The 24,439-nt window shown below is 30.8% G+C and overlaps 1 long non-coding RNA gene across 1 annotated transcript; it reads left to right on the top strand.

The window, feature by feature from the left end:
- Positions 1 to 7,009: 7,009 nt before the first annotated feature.
- Positions 7,010 to 7,554, top strand: LOC109175557. Its single transcript, XR_002053284.1, has 3 exons — positions 7,010 to 7,047; positions 7,133 to 7,179; positions 7,477 to 7,554. It is a non-coding gene; the product is annotated as an uncharacterized LOC109175557 (long non-coding RNA).
- The last annotated feature ends 16,885 nt before the right edge of the window (positions 7,555 to 24,439 follow it).

Raw genomic sequence — 24,439 nt, 5'->3', positions numbered from 1 at the left:
TATTTGAATGTATATCAATTCAAGATTATATATGAGAAGTTCATACATAAGTAATTGAATGTAACTCAAAGTATATGAATACAAGATAATATAGGAGATTCATTATAATTGTCACTAAAATAAATGTTTGTAACTTTATAAAGTCGATAGTCTAACTATTTAGTATAAAAATGGTAGTCTAAATAAATACGGAGTATTAGTTTTTGGTTTGAATTTTTTTAGGTATTCTTAATTCTCTTTTGAGTAGCATTGTCATTGTCTTCATCATCTTCACTATTTGTCATTCTCTTTTGGTAGTGTGTTATTTGCAATTGGGTTACTGTTGGTAGCATAGATGACAACGTCATGCAATGAGATTATGGTGTAGGAAGTTATGAATTTTCCTTGTTGTGTATATGACTGGGATCTTAGTTGTACTATGAACTCTTGATCTTGCAAGCGTCAGTTGATATTTTGCAGTGGTAGTTTTTTTCCCTACATGTTTCACGTGAAAGTATTGAATAGTACCTCTTGTTTTATTTTCATAACTTGTTTACTTGATAATAACAATAATAACTCTTGTTTACTTGATAATAACAATAATAACTCTGAAGGTAGTCTGGACTCCGTGTTTTTTTTTTTTTTTTTTTTTTTTTTTTTTTTTTTTAAAATTATTAAATTGATATTATAATTAAATAAATATTTGAAAGTATATCAATGTAAGATTATATATGAGAAGTTCATATACATAAGTAATTTAATGACGAATTTGTTTATTTAAATATGTAACTCATATTATATGAATACAATGTAATATAACTTATATAAGAGATTTATTTTAATTGTTACTAAACTTTTTGTAAATAGTAGCCAAGTATTTTTGTTGCAAAGGGTTCTAATATATTTAATGAATGCACATATATACAAGATCAATGAATGAATCAACGGTACCCGTTCTTTAGGTGTTTTGCTCAGTGTTCATTTAGTTCAACCATTATTGTTGAATAAATTATTATGGATAAAGACATTACTAATTTAAAGAATTTAGATGTAGTACTTAAAAATTTTAAAATTTTAATAATAATGTAACCCAAAGATATTGGACGATTGGTAAATATGATGTAACTCAAAGATCAAAATGCTAAAGAAAGTGTTTGGTTATTCAATAGTTTGAAGCAACAATTTGTTCCAAACCACTGAAATTACAAACATTACAATTTACAATATTTTCACTTTACGTTTGTCAGAATGATTTCTCCAAAATACCACTATATTTTTTTTAAAAAAAAAATTTACTGTATAGTTATTTTGACTCCTTAAATAACAAGAGGGTTATTTAAGGGAAGAAAATAATATAATAGAGGGTAAATAAGGAAAATCATTAAAAGATACTAAAATCAAAATAATATGAACTATTTATTTTAAGAAACAATTAGTACCGACATTTTTTTTGTTCCAGTTAAGGGCCTAACATTATTCGCTCTTATTAGATTTGTATAATAATAATAATAATAATAATAATGTATAACTAGTTTTTTTACGCGATTGGGATAATGTCCAATTTTTTTTTTTTTTTTTTAAATAAGTACTTTAAAGTATATCAAGGCAAGATTATATTGGAATTGTTCATGCATAGATAATTGAATGTTAAATTTGCGTATTTAAATAGACAATTCTAAGTTTACAAATGCAAGATAATATAGTCAAGTTTGATTATAATTGTCAATAAAATAATTGTATAGGTATGGTTATTGAAACCAAATACGGGACATAAGGGAGAGTAAATAAAAATTAGGGCATAAAATATTAAATATATACTAATATTGAAGAGCGAACTGCTGATTGCCAAACAAGGACATTGCGAGATAGTTTCCCACTTCAATTTGTTGTGTGATTTGAATACTCTTTTTGTCAATAAATCCCCCAAGTAAATATGATTGTTTTGATTATATTTTTTTATTTTTTAAAACAATTATTATTATTATTATTATTATTATTATTATTATTATTATTATTATTATTATTATTATTATTATTATTATTATTATTATTATTATTATTATTAAATATATTTATACCCTTAGGTCATTTTACATGTTAATCTAAACAACTAATTTTTTCAAATATCTTTTTACCAACCGTTGATATAATTCGCTGGTCAAATTCGCTAATATAATCCGACGCTAACTGCTGATTGTCAAACAAGGACATTGCGAGGTATTTCTCATTTCAATTTGTTGTGTGATTTGAATACTCTCTTTGTCAACAAATCCCTCAAGTAGTTAATGTGATTGGCTTTATTAATTATATTTTTTAATTTTTTCATGGTATTAATAAAATGAGTTAATTCCAACAATGGTCCTCTGACTATATTGATTTTCCAAAATTAGTCCTTGACTTTTAATTTGGACACTTTAGGTCCCTTGACTTTCAATTTCTTTCCAATTGAGGTCCTTTCGTCAGAATACGGTTAATTGAATTTTAAATGAAGGGGTAAACTCATCATTTCACCTGCCTATGTATTATTCTTAATATTTCTCCATTGTATACGCGATATATATGAAGATAATCTTAGTCGAAACCCTAAAATGTTCCTCGTCGTTCTCCATTTGCTGACTACTCGTGTGTGCGTTTCTCTATTATTGAGATGTTTACAAGGTATAACAGCGAAATACGAAGGGAGAAATACGAAGAATAATACATAGGCATGTGAAAGGACGAGTTTACCCCTTCATTTAAAGTCTAATGAACCGTATTCTAACGAAAGGACCTCAATTGGAAATAAATTGAAAGTCAAGGGACCTAAAGTGTCCAAATTAAAAGTCGAGGACTAATTTTGGAAAATCACTATAGTCGGAGGACTATTGCTGGAATTAACTCTTAATAAAATACTTGGTAAATAAATATATAGCATTACTTTGTATTATAACTTTGATATTTAATTAAAAAATAGTTCACAAAAAAGATAATAAACAATGTAGTGAATATAATTAATTGATGAATTTGAATGTAAAGAATTTTTACATTAGAGAAATATAAAGACAATATAACAAATAAAATTATTTCTCTTGATTAATTTATTGATAATGAATATTTTTTTTTTGAATAAAGAAATTGTAGGGACAATGTAGCGAATATAATCAATTGATGAATTTGAATGTAAATAATTTTTATATTGGAGAAAAATAAATACAATATAACTAATGAAATTATTTCTCTTATTTAATTTATTGATAATGAATAATTTTTTTTGAATAAAGACATTGTAGAAATATAATTCTAAATTAAAGAAATCCATATGTATTATTTTTTGTTGTAGCTACTAAATTATTATTATTATTATTATTATTATTATTATTATTATTATTATTATTATTATTTTAATTTAATAAGAGTAAAATAGAGTACTAATTATGCCAACTTTGATTGGGATGAGGTTCGAACGTAAGACCTTTCTTATTGAAATCAATGAGTAAGTTAACGGTGAACTAACAAAAATTAACGGAAAATATAATATTTAACGGGAAAGTTAACGGATAATCATATTCATTAAGGATAAATTAGGAAATCTTTAAGGAAAAATTAAAATCAAATCAATCTGAGTCATTCATTTGATTAAAAAATTTGACCAACATTTTTTCTACCCATTATAGGCTTAAATCTCTTGGCTCTAATAAGTATAGTAGATAGATAATAGATAGATATAAGAGTAATATTACATTTATTTTGAATTTTTTTCATCATTTCTTAATAGAGTACACTTTGACGGATCAAAAAGAATATAATTATAATTTTTTTTCTAAATTCTTTTTCCTTTATTAAAACCAAAACATGGAACGCGAGTTTTATGCTTTATTAGTATTTTAACTATTTTCTATTATATAATAATGATAGATAAATTTATTGGGCCCTACACATTTTCACTTGTATATGTATATAAATATGACGTCTACCCGTTCAAGTGTCTCACACCAAACCTTAAATCCTCTCTAGTGCTTCCATTTCTTGAGTACACTATTATGTCAAACGAAGGTAGTGATCAAACTTTTAACTTTACACCCGGCAGCAGCAAATCAACCATTGAATTTAATACTCAATGGTTGTGAGATCGGAGGCCAATAGTTTGTCGAGTATATGATTATTACACGCACTGGACACGCCCAGCGCACGCCCCCTTTGGGCGAGTTCATACCATCTTTTTCTTATTTCTCCCCCTCTTTTTCTCTCTCCTCTCCCTTATATATATGTGACAACAACAAAATCTGGCAAACACTTAATGTCTCCCATTATAGATCTAACTCTTTTGGGCTCTTATTAGTATTGTAGATAATAGATAGATATAAGAGTAATATTATATTTATTTTGAATATTTATTTTTTTATCACCATTTCATAATGCAGTACACTTTGACGGATCAAAAAGAATATAATTATAATTTTTTTTTATCTAAATTCTTTTCCTTTATCTTTATTAAAACCAAAACATGGAACGCGAGTTTTAAGCTTTATTAGTATTTTAACTATTTTCTATTATATAATAATGATAGATAAATTTATTGGGCCCTACACACTTTCACTTGTATGTGTATATAAATATGACGTCTACCCGTTCTAGTGTCTCATGCCAAACCTTAATTCCTCTCTAGTGCTTCCATTTCTTGAGTACACTATTATGTCAAATGATGGTAGTGGTCAAACTTTTAACTTTACACCCGACAGCAGCAAATCAACCATTGAATTTAATACTCAATGGTTGCGGGATCGGAGGCCAATAGTTTGTCGAGTATATGATTATTACACGCACTGGACACGCCCAGCGCACGCCCCCTTTGGGCGAGTTCATACCATCTTTTTCTTATTTCCCCCCATCTTTTTCTCTCTCCTCTCCCTTATATATATGTGACAACAACAAAATCTGACAAACACTTAATGTCTCCCATTATAGGTCTAACTCTCTTGGGCTCTTATTAGTATGGTAGAAAATAGATAGATATAAGAGTAATATTACATTTATTTTGATTTTTTTTCACCATTTCTTAATGCAGTACCAATTTGACGGATCAAAAAGAATATAATTATAATTTTTTTTTTCCAAATTCTTTTTCCTTTATTAAAACCAAAACATGGAACGTGAGTTTTATGCTTTATTAGTATTTTAACTATTTTTTATTATATAATAATGATAGATAAATTTATTGGGCCCTACACACTTTCACTTGTATATGCATATAAATATGACGTCTACCCGTTCAAGTGTCTCACACCAAACATTAAATCCTCTCTAGTGCTTCCATTTCTTGAGTACACTATTATGTCAAACGACGGTAGTGATCAAACTTTTAACTTTACACTCCGGCAGTAGCAAATCAACTATTGAATTTAATACTCAATGGTTGCGGGATCGGAGGCCAATAGTTTGTCGAGTATATGATTATTACACGCACTGGACACGCCCAGCGCACGCCCCCTTTGGGCGAGTTAATACCATCTTTTTCTTATTTCCCCCCCCTCTTTTTCTCTCTCCTCTCCCTTATATATATATATATATATGTGACAACAACAAAATCTGGCAAACACTTAATGTCTCCCATTATAGGCCTAACTCTCTTGGGCTCTTGTTAGTATGTTAGATAATATATAGATATAAGAGTAATATTATATTTATTTTGAATTTTTATTTTTTATCACCATTTCCTAATGCAGTACACTTTGACGGATAAAAAAGAATATAATTATATTTTTTTTTTCTAAATTCTTTTCCTTTTTCCTTTATTAAAACCAAAACATGGATGGAGAGTTTTATGCTTTATTAGTATTTTAACTATTTTCTATTATATAATAATGATAGATAAATTTATTGGGCCCTACACACTTTCATTTGTATATGTATATAAATATGACGTCTACCCGTTCAATTGTCTCACACCAAACCTTAAATCCTCTCTAGTGCTTCTATTTCTTGAGTACACTATTATGTCAAACGACGGTAGTGGTCAAACTTTTAACTTTACACCCGGCAGCAGCAAGTCAACCATTGAATTTAATACTCAATGGTTGCGTGATCGGAGGCCAATAGTTTGTCGAGTATGTGATTATTACACGCATTGGACACGCCCAGTGCACGCCCCCTTTGGGCGAGTTAATACCATCTTTTTCTTATTTTCCCCCCTCTCTTTCTCTCTCCTCTCCCTTATATATATGTAACAACAACAAAATCTGGCATACACTTAATGTCTCCCATTATAGGACTAATTCTCTTGGACTCGTATTAGTATAGTAGATAATAGATAGATATAAGAGTAATATTACATTTATTTTGAATTTTTATTTTTTTTCACCATTTCTTAATGCAGTACACTTTTACGGATCAAAAAGAATATAATTATAATTTTTTTTAATTCTTTTCCTTTTTCCTTTATTAAACCCAAAACATGGATCGAGAGTTTTATGCTTTATTAGTGTTTTAACTATTTTCTATTATATAATAATGATAGATAAGTTTACTGGGGCCTACACACTTTCACTTGTATATGTATATAAATATGACGTCTTCCCGTTGTCTCACACCAAACCTTAAATCTTCTCCAGTGCTTCCATTTCTTGAATACACTATTATGTCAAACGACGATAGTGGTCAAACTTTTAACTTTACACCCGGCAGCAGCAAGTCAACCATTGAATTTAATACTCAATCGTTGCGTGATGGGAGACCAATAGTACTTTACACCCGGCAGCAGCAAGTCAACCATTGAATTTAATACTCAATCGTTGCGTGATGGGAGGCCAATAGTACTTTACACCCGGCAGCAGCAAGCCAACCATTGAATTTAATACTCAATCATTGCGTGATGGGAGGCCAATAGTTTGTCGAGTATGTGATTATTACACGCCCAACGCACGCCCCCTTTAGGCGAGTTAATACCATCTTTTTCTTATTTTACCCCCTCTTTTTCTCTCTCATCTCCCTTTATATATATATATATATATATATATATATATATATATATATATATATATATATATATGACAACAAGGGATGAGCTTCGTAATGAAACTTTGCAGCTTGCTAGTAAGTTCTTGGCCAGTTTTGTCATGAAACTATTTCTTTTAAAAATGCTATATACAGATGCATTTTAAACTCTCATCTTGTACAGGGGAAAATCTAGAAAAAGAACCAAGGATCATGGAGCTTAGAAATCAGGTCAGATGTTTAAAAAATTGTAGTAAATGTATACTAGACAAAGTTTTAACATTAAAGCATTGATTGTAGATGACTTTTGTGTCGTGTTCGTTGATTACAGTGCAGAATAATTCGAACACCCCTACTTAAACATAAAGGCATTCCTTTTCTAGTCATTTTGTAAAATGCATAGGTATCTAAAACAATTTGAAAGGTGATTGGTTTTGGTCAGAACATGAATATCCCTAACATGTATGCTGGGTGCTTTTGATGGATGGTGGTGCATTTCAAGTTTAATTGATGAAATGTTTATCTCAGGTTGCTTATGATGATTTTGTTGCTGCTGGATCATTTGTAGTTGCAAGAGAGAAAAGACTTCTAAGTTTGTTTTTCCAAGTGTTGTTTATGTTTTCTGTATGATTTTTGTATTTTGAAATCCATTACAGTCTAATTTTGGTAAAGGTCTACACTTGATCAAGCTAGAGTATCATAAACTATGTTTTCGGTTTTTGTTTTTTGTTTTTTGTTTTGTTTTGTTTTGTTTTTTTGTTTTGTTTTTTTTTTTGTTTTTTGTTTTTTTGTTTTGTTTTGTTTTGTTTTTTTTCTTTGATGGAGGAGAGATGGTGAGTTTGAGGGGAGGGAGGGAGAGAGGGAGAGAGAGAGAATTTGCAATAAAATAAGTTTTTTTTTTTTTATTGGGCACCACCTTAAAATTTTTTTTTTAAAAATACGTATACAAGTGCGTGAAACACGCACCGGACACGCCTTTCGCACGCCCCCTTTAAGCGAGTTAATACCATCTTTTTCTTCTTTTCCTCCCTATTTTTGTCTCTCCTCTCCTTTCTATAGATGTGACAAAATCAAAATTTTGGCAAAAATTATGTCTATAAATATGCAACTTTGCTTTTTCAAGTGTTCCACATTAAACTTTAAATCTTCCCAAGTTGTTGTGAGTACAAAATTATGTCATGTAGCGATAGTTAAATTATTATTATTATTATTATTATTATTATTATTATTATTATTATTATTATTATTATTATTATTATTATTTGTCATTATTGCTTGTTTGGAGACCAATAATTTTTCGAGTATGCAATCAAATTTGTTCAAATTCTATAAATATATCTTTTACATCATTTTAAGACTCACCAAGTTGAAGGTATGATTTCCTTTCAAATGCACAATATCATACTTGTACCTATTGGTCAATCAATCGAATAGGTATAGGATTCCCAACTAATCAAATCTCGCACCCCAAATTCCCCAAAACCAAATGAATTGTCCTGCACTACAAGGAAATGTATCAAATGTTTCGTATGAACAAATTGGTTTTCACACGACAGTTGTGGTCAGAATCAATTAATATTTAATGAGGCAACAATTTCAGGGTTCCCTTTGACGTAGGAAAATATGTAAGAAAACTAAGTTTTGATGCAAATCAACTACCTACCGACAACTTATTATTACTCCGTATTATTATTATTATTATTATTATTATTATTATTATTATTATTATTATTATTATTATTATTATTATTATTATTATTATTATTATTATTATTATTATTATTATTATTATTTTGGGTAATAGGATATTAGGAATTTGTAACATTTCCTTATATTTTATATATGAAAAGTCAAAGATTATATTACTTTTTATTGGTAGCGGATATCGGTTAAGAATACTATTTAATGTAATTTATAGAATTAAATATTTCACTGCCATATGACTTTCCAATTCCAGTGATCCACGCTTAAATTACATCCAATATGAATAATTTGGATTTTATTAATTACATTATGATCTGACTATATTTTCAGACCCAATTTTTAAATTAGTTGAAAAAATATTTTTTCATTATTTTGAAATAAGAAAATAGACTATTCTTGTCACACAATGAATAACTAATAATATCACGGTCCCTTTGCAAATGGCTATTGTATTGTAAAGGGGATAATGTATTTCCCATAACACTACTGGAAATTATGAAATTTCCGACCATCTGAAAGTGATATTAAATCAAGTCGAAAGTCTTGTTCCGACCACTTTTGGTATCCGGAAAAACCTTTGTTGCTATTTCCAACCACTTTTTGGTATCAATTTGATTTAGGCTGTCCTTATCCCTGCAAACATCTCCCACTCTCAAAAATGGGTCCCACTTCCACATCATCTTATTTGCAAATCATCTCCTATTCACACTACATCCCTACAAATCTCTCTTACTCTAAAAAATGGGTCCCACCTTTATTTTATATTATATATATATAAATAAAAAAATAAAAAAAAATAAAAAAGTAAAGAAAAGTACATATTTGCAGGCAGCATGGCTGCCTTGCAATACTAAAGTACAAAGAAGGCTGCCATTCGGCAGCCTTCTTTGTACTTTGCAAACTTGCAAAAGATGCAAGTTTGCATTACACATCATATAACAAAAAAAAAATAAAAATAAAAAATAATTCCATGTGGCATGCCAAATAAGATTGCAAATGGGTATACTTGCAGGGGTAAGGTCAGCCTTAAGATCACTTTCAGGTGGTCGGAAATTCCATAATTTCCAGTAGTGTAATAAAAATAAATTTATAAATTAAGTAAACTTACTTTGGTGAAAATATTATTCTATTTCTTATTTTGCAGATGAATTTATGTGGTTGCCCTGATTGGCAATATGTCAATATGATAACAAATTAAATTTTAAAATCTTTTAGATATCAAATTAATACTTGTTAATTCCAAAAGAAGAAAGTAATAAATTTCTTATCAATTTTGATGGATCTACTCTTTAATAAAATACTATATTAATGCAAGCAATTAATCAGCTATTTAATGGCGCACATATTTCCACATAATCGAGTCAAAAGAAATAGATTATGTGAATTATGATTTTTATTTTTTTTTTTTTTTTTTTGTGTGTGTAAACCTCGGGTCTTTCTCAATCCATTTAACGGTCCAGATTCACCCGAACTCAGGTTATCCCAAAATTCTCCATTACAACGAGAGCTTATTTGTCACTTGAGCTACCCCATTAGGTTATGAGAATTATGATAATTATATAAGAGTAATATTACATTTATTTTTTATTTTTTATTCTTTTTTTTTTCACCATTTCTTAATGCAGTACACTTTGACTGATCAAAAAGAATATAATTAATTTTTTTTTAAAAAAAAAACAGAATATAATTATAACAATTTTTTTAAATTATTTTCCTTTTTCCTTTATTAAAACCAAAACATGGAAGGAGAGTTTTATGCTTTATTAGTATTTTAACTATTTTCTATTATATAATAATGATAAATAAATTTAATGGGCCCTACACACTTTCACTCCTATATGTATATAAATACGATGTCTACCCGTTCAAAAATCTCACACCGAACCATAAATCCTTTCTAGGGCATCTCCGGAAGCAGATACTCTCATTCTGGATTGTATTGACCTTATGCGCGGCTTCCCTGTTCTCAACTTCAAACACACAGCTTCCATGTTCTCAACTTCAAACACACTCTTAGGGAAGGCAATCAGTGCGCTGACTTTCTTGCAAACTTAGGACAAATCTCTCCATGGGGCACGACTATTCTTCCTCAACCGCCTGATGATCTTCCGCCGTTGCTCATCCGTGATGCTAATAATGTAGCTTTTAGAAGGTTTCATTAATCCCCGGGGTCCTTGGCCCCTTCCCCCTACCAAAAAAAAAAATAAATCCTCTCTAGGGCTTCCATTTATTGAGTACACTATTATGTCAAACGACGGTAGCGGTCAAACTTTTAACTTTACACCCGGCGGTGGCAAGTCAACCATTGAATTTAATTCTCAATGGTTGCGTGATTGGAGACCAATAGTTTGTCGAGTATGTGATCAAAATAAGTTCTTTTGTGCGCCACCTTGAAAAAAACACAAAAATATACTTCCTAGTGCGCATTACACGCATCGGACACGCCCAGCGCACGCCCCCTTTGGGTGAGGTAATACCATATTTTTCTTCTTTTTTCCCCTCTTTTTCACTCTCCTCTTATTATATATATATATATATATATATATATATATATATATATATATATATATATGTCACAACAACAAAATCTGGCAAAATCTTATGTCTATAAATATGCAGTTTTGCTTATTCTAGTTCCACATTGAACAATAAATCTTCCCAAGTAGTTGTGACTTGTAAGTACACAATTATGTCAAGTTACGATAGTAAAAAAAAAAAAATGTCGTTATTATTGCATGATTGGAGGACCAGTAATTTGTCAAGTATGCAAGCCAATTCATTCAAATTCTCTAAATATATCTTTTACATCATTTTAAGACTCACCAAGTAGAAGGTATGACTTCATTTAAAATGCACAATAGCAGACTTGTACCTATTTGTCAATCAATCAAATAGGTATAGGAATCCCAACTAACCAAATCTCATGTGCCCCAAATTCCCCAAAACCAAATGATTCGCACTACTTGAAAATGTATCAAATGTTTCACACGAACAAATTGCCTTTCACTCTACATTTTAAATGGTGACCATAAACCTAAAAAGCAACACTACTCAACTCGAGTTTCTGCAGTAATTCTTATTTTGAATTTTGTTTCTTCAAGGGTAAGCACCTCTTACAGGAGCACTAGTTCTCATAATGATAATTGTTTAGGATTAGAAAGGAAGCCTAGCTCATCATCAATTAGGGAAGGTGTTGAGCAAAATGCTATTGATTATACTAAGCCTTTGATCCAGCAATTTGTGAAGCTAGAGTATCATAAACTATGGTTTTGGGTTTTTGTTTTTTGTTTTGTTTTGTTTTGTTTTTTTTTTTTGTTGTTTTTGTTTTTGTTTTCTTTGATGAAGGAGAGATGGTGAGTTTGAGGGGAGTTGAGAGAGAGAGAGAATTTGTAATAAAATAAGTTTTTTTTTTTGGCACCACCTTAAAAAAATTTTCAAAAATACGAATCCAAGTGCGTGTTACACGCATCGGACACGCCTTTCGCATGCCCTCTTTGGGCGAGTTAATACCATCTTTTTCTTCTTTTTCTCATCTTTTTATCTCTCCTCTCCTTTCTATAGACGTGACAACATCAAAATCTCGGCAAAAATTATGTCTATAAATAGACAAATTTGCTTTTTCAAGTGTTCCACATTTAACCTTAAATCTTCCCAAGTAGTTGTGAGTACAAAATTATGTCATGTAACGATTGTTAAATTATTATTATTATTATTATTATTATTATTATTATTATTATTATTATTATTAAAAAAGCAAAATTGTATACCATCATCAAGAAAGAAGGGCATAAACCCTTACAAAGTTTACTTGGCCCAAAAGTGACCAAGTTTTAAAACAAAGGGGCATAAAGCCCTTACAAGACAAATGGTCCAAAAGTCGCAAATTATGCCCTGGACCCGTGTCCATAATGCATTGTGGGCACGAGTCCAAAACGACGTTGTTTTCAGAAAAAACGTGTCATTTCAGTTTAAAAAAGAATAATTTGTCTCGCCGTTAACGGCGTTATTCGTTTGTGCCATTATGAATGTACAGTTATGAGATTATGAATGTACAGTTATGGAATTATGAATGTAAGTTATAAAATTATGAACACAGACTCTGACATTATGAACTTACAATTATGAACATATAGTGATAAAATTATGAACATAGAGCTCTAAAATTGTGAACATGGAGCTTCGAAAATTATGAATTTACAGTTATTGAATTATAAATGTACAGTTACGGAATTATGAATGTACAGTTATGCAATTATGAATGTACAATTATGGAATTACGAATGTACAGTTATGGAATTATGAACACAGAGCTCTGATATTATGAACTTACAATATGAACATATAGTGATAAAATTATGAACATAGAGCTCTAAAATTTTGAACATAGAGCTCTAAAATTTTGAACATAGAGTTTCGAAAATTATGAATTTACAGTTATTGAATTATGAATGTATAGTTATGCAATTATGAATGTACAGTTATGCAATTATGAACACAGAGCTCTGACATTATTGGTGCCAAAGCACTTGCACAAGGAGCACATTTAGCCTAATAAGCCAAGCAATGGTAGCCTAGGGCCTCTACCCTCAAGATGCGAGTCAGCCAACTCCGTACAGAGCTCTGCATTTTTACCAGGGCCAGCCTATATAGCTCCACACCAAGAGCAATAGAGGAGCTCATCCATGCCAACCATCCACCAACACAAACTGCAAGCATTTTGTTCTTTTTTTCCAGAAATATCATTCTGCTTCTCTCTTTTGATTCTTTTTTCCAGAAATAGCAAACAAATTTTTTTTTTTTTTAAACCCAAACAACCCAGCCCCCACTTAGGGGATACATATTAGAGGCATTGTAGGCCACTCATGTTTTGACAATCATACACCCCCATCATTCTCAACACCCTATGACATAGCTCAGGAAGCCATTCTTAAGCCACAAGATGATACCCCTTACTAGTGCTCTAACACTTGCATAAGGAGATCACTTGCCCTTGTGTCCCAAGCAATGGTATCCAAGATAAAATCAAGGTGTCCAGGCCTGCAAGCCAAATAAAAACCATATCTTGTAAGATAACTCTATCAAGTTTTTTCCTTCTGCACCAGGCCCAAATGTCTTGTACCATTATCTTCTTTGTTCTTTTCAAGTTATTCTGGATCTCAATTGAATAAGCCCCAGCTAGACAGAATTGACCCGAGGCATTTCTGATAAAGAAGCTGCAATATTTACTCCTTTCACTTGTTGCTATATTCACCTTAATCCAACTTTTAGGGGGTTTGCACCAGCTATCTCTTTCCACAACCCTTTGGACCTTAAATCCCTTCACTCTTTTCAACATTGCTTGCCAATTTAAGGGAAAGGGGTCCCATGAACACTATTTAATGTAATTTATAGAATTAAATACTTCACTGTCATATGACTTGCCAACCAGTGATCCACTCTTTAATAAAATACTATATTAATGCAAGCAATTAATGAGGTATTTAATGGCGCACAAATTTCCGTATAATCAAGTCAAAAGAAAAAGATTATGAGAATTATGATAAGGGTGTTGCTATTTGTACCCCTTTGATTAAAATGGGATAAAAGTACATTAAAAATATAAAAAGTTAAAAATTTATAATAAATATATAGGTGGTGCAAATATCCTAATGAGTGGTTAAAATGCTATTTGCATCACCTTAATTAAATCACATTTATTAAGTTTAAATAATAATTAATTAATTTAAAATTAAAAAAAAAAAAAAGAAATCTCGCCTTTCTCACCGGAGAAGGCTACATGGGTCGCCTTCTCCGGTGAGAAGGCGACCCCTGGATTGCCTTCTCACCGGAGAAGGCGATGGTTTCCTTCTTTTTTTTTTTTTTAAACAATCCACTGGGTTGCCTTCTCACCGGAGAAGGTGACGGGAGGTTTGTTTGTTTTTGTTTTTTTTTTTTGTTTTTTTTCCTTAATTTTAATATTTTTAATTTTTAAAAAAATGAAAAACAAATAATAATCTTTCACCATATTTAATGCTGGTGGTGTAAATAGTAAATTTAATTCACACCACCTATAAAGCTATTTGACCTACTAAATATGTGGTGCAAATAGCAAAATAGGTTGTGTAAATAGATTTCCCATTAAAAAATGTAATACAATCCCTTAATTTCAGTAAACGCTTTAATTTATTTTTTGTTTTATTTGGGAAATTCTATTTGCACCACCAATTTTGCTCTTTACACCCCCTATTTAATAGGTGTAATAGCTTTATAGGTGGTGTAAATAAAAAAGTACTATTTGCACCACCTCATTAAATGTAGTCAAACATTAATCTTTATTTTTTTATTTTTATTTAATAATCAATCTCTTTATTATTATTATTATTATTATTATTATTATTATTATTATTATTATTATTATTATTATTATTATTATTATTATTATTATTATTATTATTATTATTATTATTATTATTATTATTATGTTTAATGCCTAATTATTTTCAATACATATATTTTTTTTAAGTTTCTATTTTCAATACATCTTTTATTGTTCAATACATGTTTTTTTAAGTTTATATTTTCAATACTTATTTTTGTTTATGTTTTAATTTTAAATAAAGAGAAATAATAATTAATTTTGTTATTCTAATATTTTTTATAACTCAAATTTGTTGTATACATTATTTTAAATTGATTTAACTATAAATTGAAATATAAAATGATTACTAGTGATATTTGAAATGAATAAATATAAATTGATTTTCTACCTATCTTTTTATACTGTAAATACTGTAACAAATTTATAAAGATATATGTGGGTTAGAGTTCTAACAATTTTGATGTAGTTAAAATTCTATAAAGATATGTGGGTTAGAGTTCTATTGAGACTTTGAAATACAATTTGATTTTCTACTTATCTTTTTATACGGTAAATACTGTAACAATTTTATAAAGATATGTGGGTTAGAGTTCTAACAATTTTGATGTAGTTAAAATTCTAATCATAAAATAAGTGGAGGTCAAGCCTTCTAATCATAAAATAAGTCTACTGTATGCGTTCTTACACTCTTTCTATTTTGAATTTTGTATTTATGGTTGTCATTTAGTCTCTGTAGAATAGTTTCCTACAATTGTGTATTTTTTGTAGTATATATTGCTCTATGTACTCAATATTACTCAATAAATTGATTTTCTACCTATCTTTTTATATTGTAAATACAATAAATTGATTAATTTACAACTATATTCACAACAAATTAAATTAATTCAGTATATAGATAGACTCACCAGTCACCCAATAAATAAAATCCCAAATTTAGTACTCTTTATACTATAATTTTCTCTCTTGAAATGGAACAAAGAGATTGTTATTTAGTCAATTGAGAAATAATATCTAATTTAAATGAGTCCTAATTACCTAGCAAGCAAGAACAAAGTGGCTTAAAATACAAATAGCAACACCCATAGAAATAAATAACAATTCATTAACAATTCAATTCTACCTATCTCTTTTTATACTGTAAATACAATAAATTGCTTAATTTACAACGATATTCACAACAAATTAAATTAATTTACAACTATATTCACTAAATTGATTAATACTATAATTTTCTCTCTTGACATGGAACAAAGAGTTGTTATTTAGTCAATTGAGAAATTATATCTAATTTAAATGAGTCCTAAATACCTAGCAAGCAAGAACAAACTGACTTAAAATACAAATAGCAACACCCATAGAAATAAATAACAATTCATTAACAATTCAAATAACAACTTAAAATACCTCATATTGTCCTTGACTTTGATTTTAATCATTGTAACTAAGTAACTGGCTTTGATTATGATTATTGTAACTAAAAAAATCATCTATCCAATCATACATGGCATATAGATTGTGTGATACATATACATAACACACACCCCACATATATATAGAGTCATATGAGTCCAATTTGTATTCTCTGCCGTCCAAATTACCAGTAATTTCATCTCACAAACATCAATATTGACTAATTGTTTAAAAAAATAGGTATTGAACTGTTAGGAATATAGCGGAATAATGCGGAAGCGAAGAATCGAAAATTGAGAATTATAGAAGTTAAATAATAGGGAAAATAATATAAATGACAGAATAAGGCAATTGCTAATTTGGGAGATTATAAAATATATATATTAATCTCTAAATAGAGAATACAAAGAAAATATATATATTAAATATATACTCTACGTGAGAGAAGATAAAGAATTGAATGAATTAAAATTGATGCATTACAAAGCAAAACAACTAATCTATTTATACAATAGGAAATAGAGATAAATGCGGCAGTGTGTATTGAAGAAAAGGAAACGTGGTTGTACATTGAGGACATTGAGGAGGAAGACATGCGCAACGTGGGTATTGAGGATGACACAGTCTTCATGATTTGAGCCACAATTATTTTCCTAACAATCTCCACCTTGGATCAAATCCATTGTGCAATTAACAACTGGAACAGCCGACTAAACTCAAGCACTGCTTGAACTTAGCAACATGAAGAATCTTAGAATAGCAGGATGGATCACCATCAACTTCCTGTGTGACTGAAAGAGCATAAGCAACCATGTTGGTTTCATCATCACTAGCATACCTAGCAGGTTTTTTAATTGTCCTCCTAGGACGATCCATAGCAATGGAATACTCTCGTTGTGGCTCGACGAGAGGTGCGATGCTAGTAGATGCATCATCTTTAGTATTACCATCAGTAGTAGTAACACTATCAATAGGCCTGAATTCAAACTCCACCTTCTCACCAGTACTCTGTGTCTCACCTGTACTGGGAACTTTTTCAGAAGAAAGTAGTGCATTTTCGTCAAAAGTGATATCTCGACTCAGAATGATTTTCTGAGAATCAGGAGACCATAGACGATACCCTTTTGACTCAGAAGCATAACCAAGGAAAATGCATTTGAGAGCTCTCGGGTTTAATTTACCCGTACTGGAATGAGCATATGCAGGACATCCAAAAACTCTTAAGATAGAGTAATCAACAGGATTACCTGACCAAACTTCCTCTGGAATTTTGAAATCAAGGGATGAATGTGGAGATCTATTTACCAAATAGCAAGCAGTAGAAACGGCCTCGGCCCAAAAATCACGCCGTTTCCATAACCCAGCATTAGAGAGCATACAACGAGCTCTTTCCAATAGAGTCCTGTTCAAACGTTCGGCAACACCATTTTGCTGGGGTTTACCAGGCAAGGTCTTATGCCTGGCAATTGCATTTGCCGCACAAAAGTCATTGAAATCTGACTCACAGAACTCCAAACCATTGTCTGTCCTGAGCTTCTTGACTTTTTTACCTGTCTGAGTCTCAACAAGTATTTTCCACTTCTTGAAAATAGAAAATGCCTGATTTTTGTGTTTCAGGAAATAGACCCAGACTTTACTGGAAAAGTCATCAATAATAGACATGAAATATCTACAGCATCCCATAGACTGGAATTTAGTCGGTCCCCATAAATCGGAATGTATATATTCCAATACATCTTTGGTACGGTGTGTAGCAGTAGAGAAACTAACCCTCTTTTGTTTCCCAAAAATACAATGCTCACAAAATTGTAATTTACCGGTACCTGAACCACCAAGGAGATCTTTCTTGCTCAGGAGATGCATGCCTTTCTCACTCATATGCCCCAGATGCATATGCCATAATTGAGTGAGATCCGCGTCAGACATCGATGAGGATACCGCTACTGAACCTGTCACAGTACTGCCATGCAAGACGTACAAGCTTCCCGAACGAGAAGCTTTCATGAGAACAAAAGAGCCTTTGATGACCTTTAGAACTCCACCTTCAGCTGTGTACTTGCACCCCAGAGATTCCAAGGTGCCCAATGATATCAGATTGCGTTTCAAATCAGGAATATACCGGACATTGGTAAGAGTCCTGACAACGTTATCATGAGTTTTAATCTGAACACTTCCAATTCCACTAACCTTGCATTGGGTATCATTACCCATCAAGACAAATCCACCATCAACTGGTTCCAGAGAGACGAACCAGTCTTTGTGAGGACACATGTGGAATGTACAACCAGAGTCCAGAATCCACTCGGTTTCGCTCCGTTTGCAACCGGAGCTAACAGATAACAAAACATCGCCTTCTGAATCACTTTCAACAACACTAGCTTCAGCGGACTTCTTTTCTCTCTCTTGCTTGTTTTTCAACTTGAAGCATTCAGTCACATCATGACCATGCTTCTTGCAGTACTTACAGGATTTGTTGGACTTATGTCCTTTGGACTTGGATCTAGAATTTTTATTGCTACTCCCTGATTCAAGTGAACGACCCCTTACAGTCAAGCCTTCACCTTTGTCCTCAGACTTAATTTCAAAGTCAAACTTTTCTTTGGACAATAGGTTTGACTTAACACTGTCGAAAGTAAGGGTATCACTACTATTACCATACAGCATAATTTCTTTGAAATGCTTGTATGATTTAGGAAGAGAAACAAGCAATAAAACAGCACGATCCTCATCGTCAATTATGACATCAATATTTTCCAAGTCCAATAAAATAGAATTGAATTCATCTAAGTGAGACTTAATAGAAGTACCTTCCGTCATACGGATTGTGTACAGACGCTCCTTCAGGCGTAGCGTGTTCGCCAGAGTTTTGGCCATGTAAAGCGTATCCAGCTTGGACCATAAATCTGACGCAGTCGTCTCACTTAATACCTCACGTAGAACCTCTTTAGACAGGCACAAAAGAATGGTTGAACGTGCCTTGTCATCCAGATCTTCCCAATCTACATCTGTCATTGTAGCCGGTTTCTTCTTCTTCCCAGCTAGCGCTTTCTTCAAACCGTTCTGGGTTAGAACGGCTTCCATCTGAACCTTCCAGATAGAAAAGCTAATTTTCCCGGCGAACTTCTCGATATCGAACTTGGTAACAGTTGACATCTTTGAAAATAACTCTCAATTAAACCTGGCTCTGATACCACTTGTTAGGAATATAGCGGAATAATGCGGAAGCGAAGAATCGAAAATTGAGAATTATAGAAGTTAAATAATAGGGAAAATAATATAAATGACAGAATAAGGCAATTGCTAATTTGGGAGATTATAAAATATATATATTAATCTCTAAATAGAGAATACAAAGAAAATATATATATTAAATATATACTCTACGTGAGAGAAGATAAAGAATTGAATGAATTAAAATTGATGCATTACAAAGCAAAACAACTAATCTATTTATACAATAGGAAATAGAGATAAATGCGACAGTGTGTATTGAAGAAAAGGAAACGTGGTTGTACATTGAGGACATTGAGGAGGAAGACATGCGCAACGTGGGTATTGAGGATGACACAGTCTTCATGATTTGAGCCACAATTATTTTCCTAACATGAACAATATATATATATGTATATATATATAGAAAAAAAATGTATTGAAAATACAAATTTTTAAAAAATATGTATTAAAAATAAAAACTTAAAAAAAATATTGCATAAATAATTAGACATTAAAACAAACAAAAAAAACAAAACAAAACAAAACAATCACCGCAGACATAAATAAATAGCAACACCCTTTTATTTTCTCTGTCTTTTCTACTTATTTCATTTTCTTAATGTATCTAATCAATACACATTTTGATTTTTTTTAATTGAAAAAAATGGTTGTATTGGATATTCACCAAGATTATAAGGGCATGGCGGCATGTCCAATGGTGGAGTTTTTAATTTTTATACAAATTTTTTGTAGGCTCCAATATATCTTCGTCTTAAAAAATTTAAATTTAAAATGGATGATAATTGGAGTACGTAGTTGTCAAGCTGAGGATCATTCCAATCACTTGCTTGTGACTGCGTGATTCTCAATTGCATGACTTTCTTTTTTTTTAAAAATGGTTTTCTTCACAAACATTCCTTTTCTCTCACCTCTGCCACTGCACATTGCATTTCCTTTCTTCCAACATAGCTAAAAGCATACAAATGTAATTGTTCTATAATTCTTGCGGTTAGATGCGGCTTCCTTCTCCCATGTGGACTTGCGGTCAATTTTGGACCAGTGAATGAGCTCTGATCAACGGTTGAAAATCAATGAAAATGAGAAAAAGTGGATATGTATTTTTGTAATTTTGTGCACCATGTATATTTCTGTGGTACACAAAGTGTTGATCAATGGTGCACTAAGCATTAATTTGTGGGGTATTAAACGATGGTTTACGGTGCATCACCAAATGGGTGAAAATCTAGGAAAAGGAAAAAATGCAATGACATTTTTATAATGTTGTGCACCATATATATTTCTATGGTTCACTAAATGGTGGTCTGTGAATCTGTGATGCACCACCAAGTGGTTGAAATTGTCGTAGGTTTAATAGACCCGTTGAGTAGTACCGTTGTAACAACATGTCTATTGAACCCGTTGATATACCCCGTGACCAATAGGTTTGACACCCCGTTGAATGGTTCACTAAGTGCTGGTCTGTGGTGCACACGTGAATACTTGATGGTGCATTTGACTCAAAGCACCACCAAGCATATACAAATGCACCAGCATTTCATTGCAAGTATCAAATTTTCATCATATTTTTCTTATTTTTATTGATTTCTAGTTGGTGATCTGAGTTCATCCAACAATTGCAATATGTATGCATGTCTACATGGAGGAGGCAGCTGCACCAGAACCATGTCATATATATATATATATATATATATATATATATATATATATATATATATATATATAAATCAGGAGACTGATCTCAGTCACCAATCAGGAATCATCAAATGGTTGAGGGATTTAGTAAAAAAAAAAGCATGGGCTCAATTTATAATTATTGAAAACTTGAAATTTAGTAATTGTAAGATCCTAACATTTTATTTCTCAAGATGGAGGGTGTAAATATATCCATACTTTTTTTTTATAGGGGGTGTGTTCTTGAACCCTTCCCCATATATATATATATATATATATATATATATATATATATATATATATATATATGGCTTGGTTCATATGCGTTCGACCCTTCACGGTGGATCGTGCATCTTAGTAGTGCATCCGCTTCTGAGCACTACAAGACACTCATAAGTTCATAACTGCACCACATACCATTCCTAAGTCCAGTAGGGACATCAAATATTTCTTGTATTGACTTGTGCATTTAGCTATGCTTGATGGTATACTTATATATGCATGATGTTGCACTTAGATAATATGTGTACCAAAGACCCTTACTTCCACAGACTGGCACTTTTTGGTGCATCACGGATCACTCCTATAGTATATTAGTTTGTTTAATTTAGTCCTTGTACCTTTATTCTATTCAATTTAGTCCTAATACTTTAAAAAGTGGTGAAACTAAGCACAATAGTTAACGGTGTTAATATTACCGTTAACTTAACTTACGTGGTGCTGACATCATTGCTGCCACATCATGATATTTATATTCCAACTCATATATTATTTTATAAATATTTAAAATTAATTATTTTACCACTACTATATTACATTAATATGTCCAAAATAAATAATTACAAGCATGCGGACATCAAGTGTCCAAATCTCATTAGGAATATAGTTATAATTATTTATTTTGGACATACTAATTTAATATATTGATGGTAAAATAATTAAATTTTAAATATTTATAAAGTAATATATGAGTAGGATTATAAATATCATGATGTGACAATGATGATGTCAGCGCCACGTAAGTTAAGTTAACAGTAATATTAACACCGTCAATTATTATCCTTAATTACTCCACTTTTTAAAGGTCATGGACTAAATATAACAAAATAAAGGTATAAGGACTAAATTGAAAAAAAAAAAACACAATAATATCGGGACATCATAGATAGTTTGACCCATAGTGCACCACCGAAATATACATGGTGTAGGAGCTTATCAAAATGCCACCACATTTTTTCCAATCTTCATTTATTTTCAACCGTTGATCTAAACGCAAGCAATGGTCTAGATGAGTCTCCACGGCCGCATGGGAGAGCAACGCCGCATTTTAACTAAATTCTATTTGTATATTATTGAAAAAGAAACTACTAACCATCCCTACAATTATCACTCCAAAAGGTAATACGCAATAATTACCAAATATGCATTTTCCATATTAGGAGTGACAATTTATTCCAAATATGCATTTTCCGTATTAGGAGTGACAATTTATTCTAAATATGCATTTTCCATATTAGGAGTGACAATTTATTCCAATTATGCATTTTCCATATTAGGAGTGACAATTTATTCTAAATATGCATTTTTCATATTATGAGTGACAATTTATTCTAAATATGCATTTTCCATATTAGGAGTGCCAATTTATTCCAAATATGCATTTTCTATATTAGGAGTGACAATTTATTCTAAATATGCATTTTTCATATTAGGAGTGACAATTTGTGAATAATAAATGTAAGTGTATAAACAGAAAGTTAGTCCACCAATCAAATTTAATATGAAAATTCTATTAATTGCAGTCGTAAAAAGGAGGTTGGTTCACCATTCAATTTTATTACCACGAAAAATTACAATACAACTGTCATTGAAATTATATATTTAAAAATAGTCTATAATTAAAACAATAAATATGATTACTAAAACTATCAAAATTCATAACCTAATTAAGCAAAAAAAAAAAAAAAAAGATGTTTAGGACAAAAAAAAATATAACTATAGTCAATAACTAAATTAGGTATTAACTCAGTATTAAATAATATAGAAATTAAATTGAAAATTTTAATAATATATGGACTAAATAGTTTGATATTTTACATTATGGTAAGAACTAATATACAATTTAAGATTTGTATTGATACTCCATTTATTTGTTTGGAATAAATTAAATTATATCCATTCTAAGTGAAAAGTACGCATTTCTTGTGGACCCTAGCTTACAATTTACACATATATATATGCGCATATGTATTACTACTCTTTTGTCAAAGAATCCTCTCTTGTTCTTTCTTTTTGTTTTTTTTTTGGCTATTACTCTTAAGTTTTCACATCGTCATGTCAGGAAATAGTTTTAATTTCCAACATAGGAATGCAGATGTTCCAATCAATATTCAGAATCCAATAGTTTGTCGAGTTTGTGATCTCATTTTTCCAACCACCGAACAACTTCTATCCCATTTTGAACATCATGTAAGACAAGGTGCAGCCATTTCACCTATAGTCAATGTTGCACGTGCACCAATGTATTTTGGATCACAAATCGCTCAAATCCGACCACGACAATCCACTTTTAATGAAAATGCAATTGCTGCACTGTTTTCAAAGGAACTTCCCGTTGGTACTATTATTAGTCGTCCTCAACAGGGAGCGCCATCAAATTTTGTTGGGGGACATGGCTTAAGGTCAGAAAGGAACAACATTGGATCATCATCAATGGAGCGTAATCCTATCGATGGAACTCTACCTTTGTTGAATCAATTAGAAAAGCCTTTTGAAGACGCAACCAAGTTTTGTTACTGCCAAGAGAATGACGATGCCAATTTAACCCTTGCTTTAAAGCTTTAGATAAATTTAATTATTGTTTATTTATCTTATATTTTCTCTTTATTAATGTATTTAGATATAATATTAGCCTATTAGTTGGCTATTAAGTTTCATTCAATCATTTAATTTATGTTTGAATTTCATTTCTTAGTTTAGAAAAAAGTGCACTACATTCTCTTAAATTCAACAAAGCTTTAATGCTTACTTTTATGCCTTTTTTTAATTATTCCATTTTCTTAATGTTTTCAATTTGTACACATTTTTTATTATATTTTTTCAATTGAAGTT

This window comes from Ipomoea nil, unplaced genomic scaffold (genome assembly GCF_001879475.1).
Source record: "Ipomoea nil cultivar Tokyo-kokei standard unplaced genomic scaffold, Asagao_1.1 scaffold0688, whole genome shotgun sequence".
NCBI classification, from domain to species: Eukaryota; Viridiplantae; Streptophyta; class Magnoliopsida; order Solanales; family Convolvulaceae; genus Ipomoea; species Ipomoea nil.
The sequence above is the reverse complement of the archived record's forward strand: the minus strand, read 5'-3'. Positions and strand labels throughout refer to the sequence as shown.